This window comes from Symphalangus syndactylus, chromosome 3 (genome assembly GCF_028878055.3).
Source record: "Symphalangus syndactylus isolate Jambi chromosome 3, NHGRI_mSymSyn1-v2.1_pri, whole genome shotgun sequence".
Lineage (NCBI taxonomy): Eukaryota > Metazoa > Chordata > Mammalia > Primates > Hylobatidae > Symphalangus > Symphalangus syndactylus.
Window position 1 is genome coordinate 57,374,533 of NC_072425.2, and position 17,246 is coordinate 57,391,778.

Here is a 17,246-nt window from a genome sequence, read left to right on the forward strand (position 1 = left end):
TCATTTGTTAAATATCTAGGAAGAAGCACAGATTAGTGCTAAAAATTTAATTAAATGGAGACGTCAGGTTTTCATAAACAAAGATGTATCACCAAAGTGCAAAAGGCGTTAATTTGAGGAATGGTTTGTCCTTCCAGGTTGAATTCATACAGTTTAAGGACAATAGTGTGCAATTTAAAGATAGTGTGGTTCAAAAATAAAGACAACTCCCAACTTTTTTACCCTCTCCTGAACTTTGGTATTTGTTTATCCAAGTACTGGATTGACTCATTAGAACTAGATATTTGGAATTATATTTCAGGAATTCATAACTGCTTTTAATTACTGTAGCAAATATCTAAGCATAAGAAAATAAACTGCAAAAAGATTAACAGGTATTAAGTACTATTTGACAGTGGATTCAAATGCTGTCAGATCTAAAAACTCAAGTCATGCATTTTCCAGCTGTTTTAAGTCTCAGAGCAGAGCTGAATGTCCTGAAAACTTATGTTTCTACAGAGAAGATTATTAGCACCAACTGGGAATCGTCAGGTTGGCTCCAAAGTGGCTAATCTCAGAGATGCTGCTCCAGGAAAAAACTTTTTTTCTCATAATTACAGGAGATTGCAACCACGGAAAAATAAAAGGCAGGAGAAATGGAGAAGTAGATACTCTGGAAATGTAATCTTGGTTAGAGAGAGAGAAACCACCTGACACAGAGAAAACAAAAAGCTATGTTTCCTCAGCCATGCACACAATTTAGTCCTGCTATTCTATTCTGTGAATATCTGAAAGTGAGGTAGTCATAGCTCACATTTTTAACCTAAATAGAATTACCTTTTGTGACCATTGGCAACCTAGATTTGCTTAGAGTTTCTAGATATGAGTGTGAACTTATTTAAAAGTATTTTATTGTGTTCAGGTTTTTGGGTGCCTATTTTAACATTTTTTTCTTGTTTAAAAAATGCTCATTTTAGAGAATTCACACTGAAGTGTACAAAGAAAAAAACTAAAATCACCTCTAACATCACCATATCATTAACATTCTGACATTATTTCTTTTCCGTCTTTTTCCTCTGCTTGTATGATGACTCCAGACCTCCATCTAAATTTTCAACAGGTTGTCTTTCATGTCTACCCAGTGACCTCCAAACATTTTTGATATGACTGAGGGGTCAACCCCCTTTCTTATCATCACTTTGTGGAGAAAATACCAGGACTTTTAACCATTGGCTAGAATGCTCCATTCTGGGAACTGTTGCCTTTACTGCTGACAAACTCAGGAAGTCTGCAGCAAGGCCAGTTCAATGCAGGACCCTGGAGGTAGGGTCTTCAGTAGAACAAGAGTCTGGAGGTCTAAAACATTCACCACTACGTGAAACACAAGTCTCACTGCCAGGTCACTGGTAGAAGTTTCTCTGGAAGAGGAGGCTCGAAGGCAAAAGGAAGGTCCTCCTCGCATTGCTGCTCAGGCCATGCAACTACAGCCTGGATCGCTCCTTGTATTTGCCCACTCAGGAGATACACTGGGTTTGTGTCAAGGCCCTTCTGCTGGGGTGGTCAAGTCAGGAGGAGGTTGACGTTAGCCGTACATTGTGCCTCGATCCAGCCTCTCCCTGGAGCAACTTCAACCCTAGTTTTGGGCTCAATATCAACTATCGACCAATCTAAATGCAACCTTGTCATCACCAAGCAGAATGTTAGTGGAGCTCTATAATGGGAATGTTGGAGAGGTTGCCTCATCACTTCCCTAAGAACTTGACCATGCAGTGGGTTAACGGGGGTGGGCGCGTGCTTTATTTATTCATCTCATAAATACCACTGACTCCTATTTTTTTAATCACACTTTGGTGTCAACCAATCTCTTCTGTCCTCCATCTTCTCCGAAATTATTCAAAGCACATTGCTGCAAGTGAGTTATTGTAAATTGTCTCTTATTTATTAAAACAGGATTGAATATAATTCTATAATTAGACAGTAGTTTTTTTTTTTGAAGAGAGACATGACTTTATTAGAAAAATAAAAAACAACTGAGGTGATGGGTTGGTCTTCAGCGGATGCCTTGGTGGATGAGGCTGCTTTTGGCTGCACTGGCCTTCTCCCGCTCCCGCCGCCACGCAGGGTCCAACTCAAAACAGTGCCATAGCCTCAGGGTCTCATCTGCTGTTGCGGATGCCACTGTGGCCCCATCTGGTCTCATGGTCAGACTCCGGACCTGGGATGTGTGACCTTTGAGTTCAGCCACCTTGGCCATGGTTGGGTACTTCCAAATAACCAGCTGGTTCTGTGCAAAGCCATGGCCTGAGATGAGCTCCTTGTAGTGGGGAGACCAGAGGATGGCGCACACCTGGGAAAGGGCATCCATGGCACTCAGACGAGCACCAGAGCACACGTTCTAGATGCGAATGTGTCAATGACTGCTGCACCCTCCTGTTGCCAGGACATTGGACTGCCAGGGACACCATGCTACGGCCTTGACAGCCCCTTGATGCTGGGTGAATGTCTGCAGAGGAACCCAGCCACCCTCTCCAAGAGCACTAGGCCACACATTGACCAAGTTATGATTGCCACCACTGGCCAAATGTCATCCATCTGGGGCCCAGCACAGCCCACACACTTCCTGGCTGTGGCCACTCAGTGTGGCCACATGGTGTTCTGCTACCTGAACATCACGGTGGTGGCTGTGGCCAGAATGTGAACCATTGGACAGGATATAGCTGTTCCAGCTTAGGGAGCCCACTCGGGCAGAGTGACTGGTCATATTTCAAAGCCATTTCTGCTGCTGCACATCCCATAGCTGCACCTCAGCACTGCTGATGCCCACAGCCAAGTAGTTGCCCTCTTTGATCCAGGCCACAGAGGATACATATTCCCCAGGCTGCTCCATTTGCAAAAGCTGCAGGATGTCACCAGAGCTTGCACTCCACAGGTACACACTGTTGTCCAGTGCCATGGCCAGTACATTCCCAGAGCTCCAGTCCACAAGGTTCAGGTAGTAGTCATTTCGGATTTCAGGGGCATCCAGGATATGGTCTGGCAGGGAAGGAACGTAACGGCAGGTCTTCCGGCTGGAGCCAGGAGTGGCCTTTTGGCTGTAGAGTACTTTCAGTCTGTTCTGGTAACCTCTGGCGCATTTTGTGGTTTTCCACTGAGCCGAAGGATCTTGGCTTCCTCTACATCAAAACCGTTCAGATTCAAAGCCCAGGCTTTCTGATGTTCCTTCTTGGTGGGCGTCTGGCTGTTTTCAGGCTGGTTCTCCTTGCTCAGGAGGAAGCTGGCCACCTCCATCTGGGCAGCACTGCGATGGGGGATATAGCGGTCACCACCAGGTTTGCTAGGAGTGGTCTGAACCTTGGAACTGGATTTGCCAGGAGTTTGGCCCGGAGTCCTGCCGGCTCTGTGGGATCGGTTGGCGGCCCGCATGGGTGGGGGGCCGGGCCTGCGGCTTCCTTGGCTTTGCGCTGCCAGCGCATAGGGGTTGCACTGGGGATGGGTGCATCCAGCTGAAGAAGCGAGTGCAGGTCACTCTCGAACGTGAATTGTGCCATGGGAGCACCCGCAGGGGGAGGGGTCCTTGCAGTTGGTGCCTACTGAGCCTGTGCTCTCCGGAGCAAGTTGCAATTCCGACCCTAGACAGCAATTTTCAAAGCATCAAACAAAACAAAACAAAAAACAGGCAATGACTGAATATCTTTGTCAGCTCTATTGCTTCATTATCAAATGGTTTTCAGCCACAGCTTATTCATGATGGTGTAGACACTGTTTTGAACATAAATAAATTATATTTAGGTACCACGGTATAAAAATCTTGAATATGTTTTGAAATATACACAAAAATATAAAACAATGGATGATATGATAGACACATGTGTATATTCACATATACATGTATATATATGTTTATTCATTCATGTACATTTCTATGTGTGTATATGAGTACATTTTTGTATATATACATAAATGCATGAGCACCAGTATTTTCTCTCTCTCTCTCAGGGAGCATTCCTATATACCTATTTTTTAAAAATCCTGGTTAAAGAATATATTTTCTACCTTGCAATATATTACAATTGAAAGTGGGCATTGTTAACAAAATAGAAGAGAATAATTCTACAGAGAACATCTAAACCATTCACACAAACAGCAACTAATACCCATGAATGAACAAACAAATAAAATATGTACACTGTTTATGTATGATGGTTGATTTCATACTTAGAGGCTCTGTATAAGAAAAAGGACAGGAAGAAAAAGGCTTTTCATATTCAGGAACATCTTGATACTTCAAGAAATATGTGAAGGAAAGAGAGGAAGGGGTGGGCCAAACATCACTGGGATGAAATTTCTGGCATGAAAGAGTGCGGGTGAAGACCTGATGTTGTGAGTGAAAAAAACACATGAAAGTATAATGCAAACACCAGATGGCTTGAGAGAGAGAGAGATTTCATAGGTCCTAGGAAGAGACGGGACATTTGCAGCATACTGACAGCCCATCATCTTTCTAGAATATTCAGAAAAATTCAAGTTTTAACCTATATTTGTTCTTTATAGAGTCCCTTTACGTAATTCTGCTTTAAAACAATTCTTCCAGAAGGAATAAATGCAATTTATTTGCCATCCAATAGAGCTACAGGGATTTCCATCGGTGACTTCTTCCTTTGAGAATAATTATCTCGGGAGTTAAAGAGTACAGACATCATGGCATGTGAAGATGCCTCAGTGGCTTTGCAGGAAAACAGAGTTTGCGCAACAGCAACAGACAGCATCAGAAGTGGCTCTTTGAAACAGGAACAAGAATTCCAAATCAAATTATTCTGCTCCTAAACCTTATAAACCTTTCTTTTCTGTGCTATTTGCTCCCCATCTTCAGTCCCCAGAGGAGATGTCCATCCTTTTACCCTAGGATATTCCTGAAATTTATTTTTGGAAGCAGCCTTCCTTCTCTCTGGCTCTAATCCTTTCTCTTTCTTCCCTATTAGAGTCCAACCAGGATGGCAACTTGACTGGGTTTTACAGTTTCATTGACAGGCATGAGCTCTATCAAACTTCTGGGAGTTTTTCTGAAATGTTTACAGAGAAGGCACCTGGAGCCTATTGAATTTCCCTCTTCAGATGTTTAAGTTTTCTTCTGTCTTGGTGGCTACTGCCTCCTTCTCACTTTCTGCCTTAGGTCAAGATAAATGAATTTTCCACCAAGAAAGCCATATGGATCTCCGAGGTTTTGAACTCTAACCAATGCTATCTCATTGATTGCCTTTGGGTTTCAGGGTCTTATTTTACGTCAACCTCAGCCTCTCTCTTCTGCAGTTCCATATCCACATGAGCTACAAGAGTCCCACAAAGGCCCCTTCCTCTGCTAATAGCTGCCTTATTGTACCACTTCTGTATTCACTTCAGAGGTAGAGGATCAAATGGTAGAAACTTTTGGCAAACTTTTGACCAAACAGAGAATGGCTTACATGGGAATTAATTATGCACTTGTTCGTTTTACTCTATAGAACAATCCCATCTGTATTGGGTCTGTATGTTCCATCTCCCATGCAAAAGAAGCACCCTACAAAGATACCTTCAGTCCGGGTGCAGTGGCTCACACCTGTAATCCCAGCACTTTGGGAGCCTGAGTGGGGAGGATCATTTGAGCCCAGGAGTTCGAGGCTAGTCTGGGCAACAAAGAGAGACCCTGTTTCTAAAACAAAAACAAAAACAAAGATATCTTCAGTGCCTGTTCAGTCTTTGGTCCTGGTTTAGATATAGGTATATAGAGAGAGCTATTTGAATAATCAATTCCCAGTATGATATGATTTGAGCATTTGGAGAGGTCTTCTTTACATATCATAGTCCTTAGATTATTACCAATAAATATTTTTCTTTTGGGGTTAACATTATATAATAATATATTTTGAATCTAAAATTTCGATGGAGACACAGGACACAGAATATATAATGCTCAAAAAATGTAATGCTCAATGAAATGAATGTCTCTATCATATGCTTTGTTGCTGTTGTTATATAGATGAGGGCTTCCTATATTGTCCAGGCTGGTCTCGAACACCTAGCTTTGCCTCCTTATGTGCCAGGACAACAGGCCTGAGCCACCGAGACTCTCAATATATTATTAAAATATAAACAAATTACTTGAAGTGGTACCCCTCAAAATAATATGTCATTTTCACTTTAATGTAAATTAGTCTTACTATAAAATCACTTTCCTGCTTTCAACAAGTTGCAATGTAAGACGGGACATTTTCTGAAATGGAGAGAAGATAAATACGAAGTAAGAAGCTTTGTCCCCAGCAGGCTTTTCCTGGCAGAAAATATGGACATCTGGGTGGTGTCATAGTCAGGAGGCCAAGAGGAAGGATTTGCCAAAATGGGTAAACTGGGCAGTGCATGAAAACTGGTGCCTTTGCTCCTATGGGCCATCATCCTCTTGATAGTGAGGTACCAAGAGAAGTGCTGAAGGTAAAGCCCTGTGTCCTCCTCATCCATGATCTTGGCCGAAAGCATTAACCTCCGAAGAGTCTCGGTGCTTTTAGAGACTTCCTGGTCTGAAGTGACTGCCTGTTGTGGACAAAAGCTGAAAACAAACGACACAAAAACAAACTAAAAAGGTCAGTTACTCAAGGATCTAGACAACTAGCCAACACCTCCACAAACAAACGGGAGCTTAACAGACTTTTCAAAATTACTTTTTTTCCAGTTTTTTTTTTTTTTTTGCTTATTTAATAAAGTGGAAAATACAATGCAGTTCTGCGAGGCATTTTTTTTTTTCTTTCATTGTGTCATTTACTGCTTTGCTTAAGGGGGAAAAGTCTTCTATACTCTTGCCAAAAAAGAAGCAGGGGAGGACTAAGAAGGAATGTTTTATTTGGGATTCCTGTCTGTATCCGTCAAAATGAAAGAATTGGCAAGATGATATTGAAATAATGGTGGATAGTCTTGCTGGCCTCATTTTGGATACTTTCTTGAAAAGGCTGTTTATTAGATTATGCAAAGCTCTTAAAAATTCAAAGAACTCTTACTTTGACAAAACATTTTTCCATCATCTGGTTAGAATTTCTGGGCCAGTTAGCTCAGATCTACTATTTCCTCCCCATGTGTTCTGCAAACCATGGGGGGAGAGTGTCATTATTTTGCAGGAGTCAGGAATGAGATGCAATTATGGGGCCTGTGGACAGGAGAGATGGTATCTTCTCCCAAGCTCCCTAGCATAGAAGGCCACTTGTCTACATTCAGGAGCCGCTGATTGAATTTGGCCTAGTATATCCTACAAGTGCCTTATCAGCCAATTCTCCTCTTCTGTTTATTTAGAAAGAAACCATTGTGTGATGTGGTTATTCTTATGAGGCCTGCAGAACAAGTGCTGCCTTTGACATGCTGAGTGTGCAGTGTACACATATGCCCTCATCTATGAGTTCACATGCACACAAACACACACACAGCCCCAAATACCCTCCTGCTTGGTATGAAGGGGAAAGCCTCAGATGGGGGCCTGCATCTCTGTAATTCAAGCAGATGGATTTGGAGCTGGCCAGAGGGTTTGCTCTCCTCAGTCTCTTTCTTAATATCTTGGGGGTCAGTTTATATTCAGAAATCCAGTGTATAGGAACGCTGGAATAGCTGCAATTTGGGTTAATTTGCCTGGGTTTGCATTTGTGCTTTCTTTGGCCTAATCTGCTTAATTGAGACCTGAACTCCGGTTGGCTGCCAGCATTCACAAAGCATGTGGGCACCAGACTGATTGACCTCTATTTCTGTCAACCGAAAATGCCATCCCTCCCACTCCTTTAGCCTCTCACCCCCAGGAAAAGTCATATACTGAACCTACTTGCCTGAAAATAAATTAAAATTTTCAGTAAATAGAGACAGTAAATGTACCCATTTTCACACTTATCTCTCATTCTCCAAAGATGGAAATGTGTTAACAAAAGAAATGTGTCATCTAAAAGGGAAATCAATACTGGGCCAAAATTCATTCTCATTTACCAGAAGAGAGTTCACTTAGAAAGAAATATTCAGACACGTATTGACATGTCTACTGAGAAGCTCCCATCCTCAAGCAGCCTTGGGAATTCCAGACAAAGTTTCCTGGACCTTATTTAACTCGAGAAAGGGAGAGGGATGCATGTACAGTGTACTCTCATACAAGACAGCATGAAAGGACATAGATCTATTTTAGAGATAAAAGCAATCTGTACAGAGAGGGGATTGATTTTGTTCTGGGAGTTGGGGAAGGAAGGTTCATGGAGGAGTCCCCTTCTAAACTGAGACTCTCTTCCATCAGGAACCTACTGCGCACAGACATGGAATAGCTAAATGGGAGCACTACTTTCACTTTCCAGGTGTGAATTGAAAAATCCCACACACACACACACACATATGTGTATAAATATATATGTATGTGGTATGTGTGTACATGTATATACGTATTTCTATGTGTGTATATATGCAAATGTACATATATAGGGAGTGAGAAATTGTTGGGTTTTTTAATGCTATCTTTAAAATGGTATCTCTTTTAAATTGTTGAAGCATTGTGATAAATTTAGGAGATGTTAAATAATACTTAATTTATGGAGATATAGGCATATATGCCATTATTGGTCAGGTTTCTATCTACTTACTGACAGAATAGACATAATTTTCCACAGTGCTTATAGCTATATGTGATAAGAAAAATTGTCTTTCTATTAATGTCAGTATTTTTTCTTTCAGCAACGCTACTACAGAGGTGCTCTACCTTACCTTCAAATAATATGGCTGGAAACACTGGTGGGATTTCTGGCAGACAGTAGCTATATCTGAGGTTCATATGTGGCAGCTGCACAACCAGCCCAGTGCAGCCTTCAGTGGTAGAGCATGACTTCCGTCGTTTGAATCCTGGCTCTACCCTGTTCACACTGCCTGATCCTGTAGTTACTTTAAGCTTTAATTTTCTTCTCTATAAAATTAAGATCATGACTAGGCCTACCTCTTGGGATTGTTACAAGTCTTTAGTGGGACGATAAGGTCAGCCCAACATATCTGTGGATTCTGCATCCAAGAATTAAACTGTCTGGGGATGGAAAATATTTGGAAAAAAATAACAGTACAACAAGAGGAAATAATATAAATAAAATACCAATATAGTATAACAATTAATTATATTGCATTTACATTGGGTATTATAAGTATTGGGTATTATAAGTAATCTAGAAATTATTTAAAACATACAGGAGGATATGCATAGGTTATACCCAAATTTATTCATTTTAGATCAGGGACTGGAGCTTCAGCAGATTTTGGTAACTTGGAGGTGTGTGGAGGGTGGGGGAGTGAGGAAGTGGTCCTGGAACCAATTGCCCATGGATACTGAAGGATAACAGTATACACTAAACATATTGCACAATCCTTGGGACAGAGAAAGCATTCTAAAAATGTTATCTATCATCATATACACAGTGTAATAAATACTTGGACACACAGTACACAACTTAGACAACATAATTATGATTTCCTTAGAATTGTTTTATCTTACTTTTCTGACCTGAAAGTACAATTAAATTACTAGACTATCATAGAGAAAGTAATTGACTAACACTTTCTTTTATATGTATAGTATTGACTTTATTTCCAGTTCTGCTGTGATTCAAGTCCTGCTAATTCAAGGGCAGGGAGATTGGTAAAGGCTGGGCAAAGGGATCTTTCTCAATTGCTGCAGTTCATCAAGGCAGATTCGATATCAATGAGAACAGTATTTTGAGAGTCTTATTATCCTTAGTGCTTCTATCTAATGAATCACAGGAGACAGGTCTCCATAACTTAACAGAGCATTCAGGTAAATTCAATGAAAATAAGTCATTATTGCATGTTTTGACTTGTAAATCTCCTCCACTAACTCCTGAATTCCTTGAAGTTAGCCATATTCATCACAGTCCCTCCCACAGCCCATGGCAGCACGTTGGGCTCTACCTAGGACTTTTGCCATGAAGAAGGAATGAAACAAACGCAGCAGCTCCCTATAGTTGGGTGCAGGTCACATGATGTATGACTTGGTCAGCTTGAGCCAATGACACAGAGTTATGTGGCCTTTGCCTGCTCACGAACCTTCAATAGCTCTCTCTGACCAAGAAATCAAGCCCAAAATCTTTAATCTGTGTAGAAAAAGGATGATATTTGCAGTCTTTCTGCAAGGCAGTAGGTTAGGCTCTGAGAATACAAACATGAGAGACTCAATCTTTGTGTTAGGGAGCAGTGCTAGTGCCAGAGGGCCTAGGAATGTTATCTATTAGAGATTGATGGGAAAGAACCCAGATCATCTGGGTTTTTCATCTGAGAAAAAAAATCATAAATGCTCACAACAGTGTGATATGGACTATTTTCTTAAGTATTTCTAAGGAAACTCAAATATTCAGTTAACAAAGTTTCCATCCAACATGGAGGTAGAGCGTGGAAAGATAGACAACAGGGACTGGAAAGAGTGAGTGGGGGCAGGGGTAAGATGAAGAGAAGTGGATTAAAAGGTACAAACATAGAATAAGATAGAAGAAATAAATTCAATGTTTAATAGCAGAATAGGGTGACTATATTTAACAAAAATCTATTGTACTTGGGTGGTAGACATCCTAAACACCCTGACTTGATCACTATGCCTTATATGCATGTAACAAAACTTTTCATATACCCCTAACAAATTAACAAATTAACAAACAAAACAAAACAACCCAAAGGTTCCAACTAGTTTGATAATTTCAAGATATTTCCACTCACATTGTGAAGACTTTCTTGATCACCCTGCTTTCTCATAGTCTAGTTCTTTATCTTTCAAATTTCTAGAACAATGGTCATCTGTGTGCCTTTACTGGCATAGGACACAGTAAGGTGTAGGGTTCATTATGTTTTCTGTACAAATGCACCAGCACCCAATCTTGATTCTAAGCTTGGTCAAGCCCTAGATTCTTCTCCTGTGATGAAACATGACTCAATCCCAACATAAACACCTATGAACACTTTGCCACCTCACAGTCCCTTGTCAAGTGAGTACTTCATTCTTAGTAAGCCTTTTGGGACTTAAATCAGTCAATATGTGAAGTTTCCACGTTTCCTGGTTTCTGCAGTGGTGATAATGTTTGGTTAGCAATATCCCAGTGTACTTTATTGCTCTGCAAGAAATTCCCTCAGGCCTGTAGAAGAACATCCTTATGCTGTATGTCAGACAAGAGTTATTTTAGTTACCTGAACTGAGATACCACTGTCTGCTGAGTAAACATTCTGTTCAGGGGTTAATGTGTTCTCTCTGAACCATTGCTCCAGGAATTTGGAAGATGGATAACTAGACTATCAGAAGGTAGGGTGATCAAGAAAGTCTTTTTGATGTGGGCAATATTTTGAAATCATAGAATTAAATTGAGCCTTTGGATTTGGGGAGGGTTTTAGGGGTGTTTTATTTGTGCAAATGTATGGGGTACATGAAATTTTTGTTACATTTATTTACTGGGCGGGAGTCTCTCCAGTTTATGTTTTATGTTGTATGTGAAGCTACTGTGACAAGTAGAAAGAAGGAAATAATAAATTTGAGTAAAAATTAATAACAAAGAAAATGAATGTACAAATAACACATTTACGAGTAAGCAAGTATACCATAAAGAGACTTGAGAATACCAAATGTCAGTTATTGGAAAAGGAAAATAAAATTGACAAACCTCAGGTATGACAGAACAAAAATAATGGTCTAAAAAATAGATTGAACCTTCAGTCTTTGCAAAAATGGAAGATCAGGAACAAGATCTCAGGATCAACCTGAAGCAAACAAAACAGAAAAAAATATGTGAAATAATGGTTTTCAATACACTGGACATCAGCAGTGAAACACAGTGATCTATGAGAGAAAAGAAAATAAATCAGGTAAGGCAGGGTTGTTTCACAGTTCTGCCTTACAAGAGATTCCAGGCCATGGCCTGGGGTTGGAGGTCATAGTAGAGTCACCAAGTTGAGGAGTCAAAGCTAAAAATCTGAATAGATGAAAGTGGCTGGAGTTTACTGGGAAGCATACCAGAGAGAGCAGCTGCACACAGAGAGAACTCAAGAGATCTGTAGAGATTTTGCTTTATTTATTCAACAGAGCAGTAATCAGAGCATGTTTGTGAAGAAACTACCCAAAGTTGGGGAAAGAACTTCCCTAAAGACTTGGAAGGAGCAGTGTCTGGAACTCACATAAGGCAGGTAATGGTGCCTGTACTCACCATTAAACTAAAAAAAAATGTAATTCACCTAGCATTGGGTAGAGTGTTTAGAAGGGATTTATCTCAGTAGTTTGAATAATTAGCACTAGACTGAACACTGTTCTGGTCCTTTTTAACAAATCTTAAAATCCAGATCTAAAAGGATCAAACTGTCTCCAAATAACACAATCGTATTCCAGAAAAAAAGCTCAAGATACTCAAAAGAAAGCAAAAAGTATCCAGAGCTCAACAAGGTAAAATCCTCAATGTCTAGCATCCAATAAAAAATTATCAGGCATTTAAAGAAGCGGAAAATATGAACCATAGTGAGAAGGAAAAAAATCAAACAATCAAAATATTAAACATTGCAAAAGGAAAGGTTGGTGAGTTAAAGACATCGCAAGATAAACTATCTGAAGTAAAACGTAGAAGAAAAAATGACTCAAAACAAGAGAAAATAACAAAAACAGCAGAGCATCATTCATGTGTGGGACAACATCAAATGACCTAATATACCTGTAATTGAAGTTTCCAAAGAGGAGAAAGATGAGACAATGACTTTTTAAAGAAATAATAGCTAAACCTTTTTCAGGTAGATAAAAAGCTATAAATTCACAGATTGAGGAATCTCAATGAACTTTAAGCAGAAGGAACATGAAGAAAACCACACCAAAGTATAATGTAGTAAAATTATTCAAAGTCTGTAAAAAGAGAAAATCTTAAAGATTTTTCTTCCTTTGGAAACAATGCCAGCAAGAAGATAATGGAGTAACATTCTTAAAGTACTGAAAGAAAAAAAAAGTCAACATAGAATTTCATACCTAACAAAAAATATTTTCAAAAATAAAAAAGTTTTTTAAGTATACCAAAGCTGAAAACATTCATCACCAGCACCTTCAGGCAGAAGGAAAACGATACCAGGTGGAAATATGGAGCTACACAAAGAAATGAACAACACTAGAAATTATAACTATGTGGTTAGTGTATATTTTTATTATTTATTATTAAGTCTAAATAAAATATTGTTTAAACAAGAATATTACAAAATCATGTGGAATTTATAACATGTAGAAGCAAAATGGATGACAAGAATAGCACAATTGCTGGAGGAAAATGAAAGTATACTACAATAAAGTTTTTATACTATGTGTAAAATAATATAATATGACTAGAACATAAAATGTGAGAAGTTGAAGATGTTTACTATAAACCCTAAAGCAACCACTAAATTAGCAAAATAAAGTTATAGCTAATAAACAAACAAAGAAGATGAAATAGAATTTTAAAATACTCAATACAAAAGAAGGCAAAAAAAAGAGTTTTTTTGAAACAAAGAACAAATGGGACAATTAGATATTCAATACCAAAGTGGTAGATTTGAACTTAATACATATTAATAATCATAGTAAATGTAAATAATCTAAATACATTAATTAAAAAGCAAATATCATCAGATTGGATAAAAAAGATCCAAATATATGCTGCATACAAGATATAGTAACATAATATAATATAACTCATATGTGTAATGTCAATATAAAGATACATTGGTTAAAAGAAGAAGGATGGAAAAAAGATATAGCAAGCTAACACTAACTGAAAGTAGAAATAGATAATTTCAGCTAGAAATTTCTAACTGAAAGTAAAAATAGACAAATCCATGATTATAACTGGAAATATTGACACCTTTCACTAATTGAGAGAGTGAGTAGAAAGAAAATCAGTAATAATAGAAAAGACTTGAATAACACTGTCAACTAACTTGACCTAATTGACTGTTATGGAACATTCCACTCAACAATAGCAGAAAACACATTATTTTTAAGTGTGCCAGGAATGATTACCAAGATAGACCATACCCTGTGCCTTATAACAAGTCTCAATATACGTAAAATAATGCAAGTCATACAAAGTATTATCTCTGACCACAATGGAATTAAATTTAAAACAGATAACAGAAAAATATCTGGGAAAAAAAATGGATAGAAAGGGGGAACATAATTTCACATTCTGCTGAGATTTAAATAATAACGGGTTGTTAATATAACTTTAATCTGACTTGAAGATGTAAATGAAAAGTAGAAGTTTCTGGAAAAAATAAGCTGTATTACAAAAATAAAATAATGATTTAAAAAAATCAGTATTTTATCTTCCTCCAAAAGGTCTAGAATTAAGTGCCTTTATAGTGAATTCTGCCAAGTATTTAAGGAACAATTAATTTCAATAATACACAAATTATTCCAGCTGGTGAAAAGAGGAAACTGTCTTCAACTCACTTTATAAGTATTATATAATCCTTGTACCAACCAGGCAAGGACAGTACAGGAAAGCAAAGGCATCAGCCAATCATACTAAATTCATTAATCTTTATAGAAGATATCATGACCAAGTTAACTCAGAAATGTAAGGTTGGCTTAACACTCAAAAAAATCAAAGTAAAGGAAAAACTACAGTAACATAAAGCAGATCCATGGTTTACTGGGGCTGGAGAGAAGGCGAGTGTTAACTGCAAAGGGGCCTGAGAAACTTTTTGTGGTGATGGAAAAGTTCTAAACCTGTTTATTGTGTTATTCGCATACATTTACCAAAACTTACCGGACTATATACTCTAATAGGGTAAATTTTATTATATATAAATTATGCCTTAATAAACCTGATTTTTAAATATCAAAATAAATATTTATACTAAATTTTAATAATCATGTGATCATCTCAATAGAAATGCAATGGAGAAAATTTGATAAAATTTAACATTGATTTATAATAAAATCTCTTAATAAACTAGAAATAAAAGCAAATTTCTTAACCTCATAAAGACTATCTCCAGAAAACTTACAACAAACATACCCAATTATGAAAGGCTGATGCAAGAGCAAAGACCAAAGGCCAGAGTAGTGCAAATACTGGAAGTCATAAAGAATGCAGCAAGGCATAGAAAAAAAATTAAACCTGTAAAGGTTGTGGAAAAGAAATAAAATCATCTTTACAATGAGTTATAATACAATTGCATAGAAAATCCAATAGAATAGGCCAGGCGCGGTGGCTCACGCCTGTAATGCCAGCACTTTGGGAGGCCAAGGCAGTCAGATCATCTGAGGTCAGGAGTTCGAGACCAGACTGGCCAACATGGTGAAACCCTGTCTCTACTAAAAATACCAAAAATTAGCTGGGCATGGTGGTGGGTGCCTGTAATCCCAGCTACTCAGGAGGCTGAGACAGGAGAATTGCTTGAACCTGGGAGCCGGAGGTTGCAGTGAGATGAGATCACGCCACTACACTTTTGCCTGGGCAAAAAGAGTGAAACTCCATCTCCAGAAAAAAAAAAAAAGGAAAATCTAATTGAATAAATAAACTCTTAGAAATTCTAAGAGATTTTAACAGGTTTACTGAATACAAATCTACGTTTTAAAAATCCATTAAAATTTTCTATGTGACATAGTTAAGAAATATATATTTTTTAAAATACCATTTATAACAGCATCAAAAATATTAAATACCTAGATATGAATCTAAACAAAAGATGCACAAGGCCTCTAAAAAGACAATTATAAAATGTTTTTGGAAGAAGCCATAAATTGGTGAAAAAATAGATCATATTCATAGATTGGAAGTTATAATACAGGAAAAAACTGCAAACTTGCCCAAATTGATATAAGGATAAAAAATTTTGCCTTTTTTTTTTTCCATACATGACAAGTTAACTGAAAATATAGGTGGAAGCACAAATGAATAAGAATATCCAAAACACCCATGGATTTAAAAACAAAAGAAACACGGTGGGGAGGGGGTATTTGCCTAATCAGATACCAAGAATTACTACAAAATTATATAATTAAGACAGTTGAGTATCATTAGAGAAAAAATGCATATCAATCAAATGCATATAATTTTCATACCATAAATCAAATGAAAATTTGATTTATGACAGAGCCAGCATTATAGTTCAATGAAAGAGAGAATAGGCTTTTCAACAAATCATGTTAAAACAATTGGTTCAATTTTTATGGAGAAAAGTTAAGTCAGACTGTCCTTCAGAATATGCACAAAACTCAATTCCAGGTATATTACAACCTAATTTTGAAAGGCAAATCTTTGATAATTTTAGAAGACAATATAAGGAGAATATCATCATAACTTTGGGATAGAAAATGATTACTTAAAATGCAAACTTTATAGACATCAGAAAGAAATTGATATATTAGATTATATATATATATATATTTTATACTTTAAGTTCTGGGGTACATATGCAGAATGTGCAGGTTTGTTACATAGGTATACATGTGCCATGGTGGTTTGCTGCACCCATCAACCCGTGATTTACATTAGGTATTTCTTCTAATGCTAGTCCGCCTGTAACCCACCACACCCCTACGGACCCCGGTGTGTAATGTTCTGCTCTCTTTGTTCAACTCCCACTTATGAGTGAGAACATGCGGTGTTTGGTTTTCTGTTCTTATGTTAGTTTGCTGAGAATGATGTTTTCCAGCTTCATCCATGTCCCTGCAAAGGACATGAACTCATCCTTTTTTATGGCTGCATAATATTCCATGGTGTATATGTGCCACATTTTCTTTATCCAGTCCATCATTGATGGACATTTGGGTTGGTTCTAAGTCTTTGCTATTGTGAACAGTGCCACAATAAACATACGTGTGCATGTGTCTTTATAGTAGAATGATTTATAATCCTTTGGGCATGTACCCAGTAATGGGATTGCTGGGTCAAATGGTATTTCTAGTTCTCAATCCTTGAGGAATCGCCACACTGTCTTCCACAATGGTTGAACTAATTTACACTCTCACCGACAATGTAAAAGTGTTCCTATTTCTCCACATCCTCTCCAGCATCTGTTGTTTCCTGACGTTTTAATGATTACAATTCTAACTGGTGGGAGATGGTATCTCATTGCGGTTTTGATTTGCATTTCTCTAATGACCAGTGATGATGAGCTTTTTTTCATATGTCTGTTGGCTGCATAAATTTCTTCTTTTGAGAAGTGTCTGTTCATATCCTTCACCCAATTTTTAATGGGGTTGCTTGTTTTTTTTCTTGTAAATTTGTTTA

The 17,246-nt window shown here is 38.0% G+C and overlaps 1 pseudogene; it reads right to left on the reverse strand.

Annotated features, from left to right (window-relative positions):
* Positions 1 to 1,896: 1,896 nt before the first annotated feature.
* LOC129479254 (cell division cycle protein 20 homolog) lies at positions 1,897 to 8,289 on the reverse strand (annotated as a pseudogene).
* Between the last annotated feature and the right edge of the window lie 8,957 nt (positions 8,290 to 17,246).